Below are 5,198 nucleotides of genomic sequence, written 5' to 3' on the forward strand. Positions count from 1 at the left end.
ACCCCACAGACTTATGAGTGTGTGCGTGCTTTTTTGGGGGGGGGGGGGGGGGAAGGAGAGAGAGAGAGAGAGAGTATGTGTGCGAAACAGTGACAGTGTGCACGTGTGAGTGTGAGAGACAGTGTGTGTTTACGTGTGTGCGTGCTTGGTGGAGTGTGTGCATGAGTGTGACAGAGTATAAGCTGATGAGAGGCTGTCTCACACACACACACATATAAGTCTATGGGGTGAATTCGCATTTGCAGAATTGTATTTGCAGATACATTCTATTTTGTTCAAAAAGCATATAATCTGCAGGCACTCAATGCAAACAGTCAATCCATATAACATTTTGTAAATTCCTACTTAGGAAATAGAACCAGTTTGGCTCAAGATTGGGATATAGATAGTCTCTAACCCCACAGCTTTAATGGATTGTCTGAGCTGAGAAATCACCTTTTTTATAAAACCTTAAGTTAACTCAAGAATGTGACTGGAAAGAAGTTCTGGGATTTAAATTTTAATGAGCTGAAGACGATAAAAGATAGGAGTGGCAACAAGGCCATTCGGCCCATTGAGTTCACTCCGCCATTTAATCATGGTTGATGGGCGTTTCAATTCCACTGACCTGCACTCTCCCCATAGCCCTTAATTCCTTGCAAGATCAAGAATTTATCAATCTCTGTTTTGAAGACACTCAACGTCCCGGCCTCTACTGCACTCCATGGCAATGAATTTCGCAGGCCCACCACTCTCTAGCTGAAGAAATGTCTCCTCATTTTCGTTCTAAATTGACCCCCTCTAATTTTAAGGCTGTGCCCACGGGTCCTAGTCTCCCCGCCTAATGGAAACAAGCGTCTACCTTTTCTAAACCATGCATTATCTTGTAAGTTTCTATTAGACTTCCTCTCAACCTTGTAAAAGATTTGTTCAATATATCATTTCAGTTGCATGATATTGAGATCTTTTGCTCTAAATTCTATGTCTTATGATCCTGCTTCACAGCTGGAGCAGCGTTCTGAAAGCTAGTACTTCCAAATAAACCTGTTGGACTATAACATGGTATTGTGTGGTTTTTCACTTTGTCCACCCAGTCCAATCTATAAGAGTGGTTCATGTCTGAAATGAACTTGCAAAAGTAGTGGTGGATGCAGATACAGTTACGACATTTAAAAGACACTTAGGTAAGTACATGAATAAGACATATTTGGAAGGATATGGGCCAAACACTGACAGGTAAAAGTTTAGTTTTGGATTATGGTCAGCATGGACTGGTTGGACCGAAGGTCTGTTTCAAACCTATATGACACTAAGCTGAAGCACTGGTTGCTTTTCCTGACTCTCCTGAGCAAATGTGCCAGGTTTGGACAGGCAAGCCCAATTTATTCATGACAACCACATCAGTTTACAAGCATAATCCATCACTATTTAACTCAATGCGCCTGCATATTGTTTTTCTAACTTATTCCAATGATCTGTAATGCCGGACTTTTCATTTCTTCATTTGTCTTTTTTTTCCTTGAGAATTTGTAACTTAATAATCTGTACCTAAATAACTTTGTAGCTAAGATGGTCCCATAAGTGGCAACTTGTAAACTTTTTACTGAACTCGTTCAAGTAAATGTGACAATAAAGCCAATTCTAATTTTGTCCATCTTTTTGCAACTGCAGTTACACTTTGTCACACATTCTTGCAAGTGCCTCATCAACATTTATACCTCCAAATGCCTTTTAAAGTTATCTTTGGAAGTTGCACCATCACCTTTCCACTTTCCAAATTCTGACAAGTCTCTGAAAAGAAATTCACCCCATCTCTCCTCCAGATCTTTTTCTACCCGACCCTCTCACCACATAGAGACTTTGTTTCCCTCCTCCCTTCAAGAAGACATCCCATCATCTTTATTCACTTTTAATACACCTCTTAATCTTCATCATTGCAAGGAAAACAGACCAAGTGCAACCTCATGAATGAACCAAGTGACCTTCTTATATAACAATCGTTTTTCTCTGGTGATGACCAACCAAATAACTCTATAGGCTAACTGAACATGACATTACAATTTTGGCAAAGGTAGGATAATAAATTCAACACTTCTAAATATGAATGTACTATCATTATATAAAATAGAAATGCAATGAAATTCACTTTGTTTCGCACTTTTTGTTACATTTTCGGCTTAATTAAAGTTGTTTTTGGAAAAGGAAAACGTGCATGTGGATAGCTCACACACTTAAAGAGGATGGTATTGCTCCTTACCCCCCAAGTAAGCAAATCATCAGTTTTAAAACAAGAACAAAAAAACGCCGTTATTAGGGTGGTCAAGTCTTCAGACGTTTTGGAGGAGTTGGAGAAACGTTCGTACAATAGCTTTTTCCACCTTCCATCTCGCCTTGTCAGGACAGGGAACAACATGGCTTCCGGCGCGTGGGGTGGCCGTTGGGCCTCGAGCTCTCAATTCAAACCGGCTCCGGGTTCGGTTCCAGTAACGTCAACCCCCCCCCCAAGCAGCAAGCTCAACTTTGTTCATCTTTCCAACTCAGTCAGAAAGAAAAGACCAATTCTACTCGATTTTGATTAAGTTGAGAGTGGGGTTTACCCGTTATTTTTCCACTGTCCAGTGCACATATCATCATCTTCAATATTTGTCCTGGAGTCTCACTCTTGTATCCTGACGACTCTTTTCTTTTAACCTCAACACCGTTTCGCTGAAAGATAAGGTAATATTGAAAGTGGAGTTGATTATATCTGATTGTATCAGCATCAAATTGGTGTGCATCACCTTTCTTTTCATTGTAAAGAACTGATTGTACAATATTTTTGCATGTTACCACAACAAAATTTACTAAATACAGCACAAAAGATCAGAGAAACACTACACAACAAAAATATAGTGAAAAGCAAAACAAATGTCCTCAAGGAAACATTTAACGATTGGGGTGATGCTTTTTTTTTTGTTCAAAGTACTTAATAGTTTGAGGAAAAATAGATTTTGTTACAGGTGAAATCATGTTTATTGATCTAATCTAAGGTGAATCCCACCTCTCTTGACTGTCCAGTTACTGATGTTAATAATATTCAGTAAGGGCTCCAGTGATATTAAACTACTTTGGGAACTGACCCAGAGACATCTGTGCACAGCAGGAATCATGTTGAGCTGTCATGTGCCCTAGCATAGCAGCTAATGACAACAGGAGTTTAGCAAGACTTGCACTTGTGCCAATAAGTTTGTACTTTTTTTTGTGTGCGTGATAAGTTCTTTGAAATTCCCAACTGATAACATAGCAGCAAGAAAAACAAGTCACTTGGGACCTGATTGAGCAGAGTGCCCAACAGGGCATCACCCTAACCAAAACAATTGAATTTTTGTTGAAATAACAATACAAGGACTTGAAAGGGAAATGTAAATTAGTGTGTGAATGCAATGCAGAATCAAAGATAAATAAAGAAAAAAGGAAGAGTTAAGAAAAGTTTAGTTTTGACATTCTTCAGCAAAGGAGAATCCACAATTGTAACAACTGATTTTCAGTGCCATAGATGTTGACAAGCAATAATTAACACTTAGTTAAAATGGTACTTTGACTGGATTGAACTGACTTTGTTTTCTGCCGTGAATTAGTTCGTGTCTGCTTTGAGTACAGTAACAGCACCATTCAATGCATTCATAACTCTGGCATCAACTTTTGGATAATAAACATCAAAATGAACAGAAATGTCAATGCACAGAAAAAGGAAGCTCCTATTCAATGATGATAGTTTGAATCTAAATGGGGCTCACACCCTGTGACTTGCATTGGGCTTGACCACAAATTGGCTTAATTTCTTTGAGAAATGACTTGTCCAATGCATTTATAGCTCTAGCATGGTTCAGGAATTTTGGATCAGCAACAAGGCTCTGAGCCAATACGTTTAAGCGATTCAAAAACAGAAATTGCTGTAAAAGCTCAGCAAACCTGGCAGCATCTGTGGAGAGAAATCAGAATTAATGTTTCAGGTTGAGTGATCCTTCCTCAGAACTGATGGTAGATAGAACCATCGTTTAGAGGAAGGGTCATTCAACCCAAAACATTAACTCTGATTTCTCTCCACAGGTGCTACCAGATCTGCTGAGCTTTTACAGCAATTTCTGTTTTGATTCTGATTTACAGCATCCACATTTCTTTTTGTTTTATTTACCTTTTTAACAGAATCTTAATTTGATCTTCTTGCAGGTGATTGGTAGTAGATATACTGTAATAGCACCAAGATGTTCCAGTCCTTGTCAAAAATATCTATGTGAAAGTTAGACTTCAATAGTCCTTACTGCGCAGGGAAAGTTCACTATTTATAATATTACATAAAGTGTAGCTTCAAAATCAGATTACCCACACAAAAACAGCCAGCTAAAAATGTATCTAAAGTTAACTCAGTCATATCCACAAGATGCTTGTTAGATCAGAAATAGCAGTAGTATAGTGAAGGTGAATTAGCAGAATGATACCCAATAAGAATTTAGGTAGACCAACACCATGATAACATTTGTAAACAGAATATCAATTACAACATCACCTTATAGTTACGACTGGGGACTAAACCAACTCTGTTGCAATTCACTGCAAGGCTGCAGTTCAGTGCACCAATGATGTGTGCTGTAAACAATTGGGAAAATCTGCTCAGCACATCAAGGTGCTGAAATCTCTTAGGTTAATAAGTATCCATCACTTCCATTAGATCATGACAAATACTGAGTAGCAAACCTTCCAAGCTTTGGGAGTATTTGTTGGAAGCAATGCTATGAATGCAATGGGAGAATTCGATCTGGGCAAGTAGTCTGGGTGAGGTATCAATCTACAAAACACCAGGCCTTCCAATAGAAAAGGTTGAAAATTGAACAGAACCATTTCATCTCCAAGAAGCTTAAATGAGAAGTGAGGAGATTGACACAGTAGGCAATGTTTTGTAACAGTACAGTCTGCATTAATCACAATGTTATCCCTTGAAATAAAAGCAGAACTTTCTTATAAATACAGTAACTACATTATCGCTGACAATATAGTTGTGAAAAGAGTAACTGTTATTAATCCATTATCAAACATGTTCCATCTGTTACTATTTTTACACTAATCATGTGTCCTGTGTTTTTTAAAAAAGATACTTTCTTTTTAGATGGTGTAACTCAAATAATAAAAAGCTGAATATGGAGTCACATGTCCAAAGCATTTTTTTCTGTATAAAATTCTTA

This window comes from Chiloscyllium punctatum, chromosome 46 (genome assembly GCF_047496795.1).
Source record: "Chiloscyllium punctatum isolate Juve2018m chromosome 46, sChiPun1.3, whole genome shotgun sequence".
In the NCBI taxonomy this organism is placed as follows: Eukaryota; Metazoa; Chordata; class Chondrichthyes; order Orectolobiformes; family Hemiscylliidae; genus Chiloscyllium; species Chiloscyllium punctatum.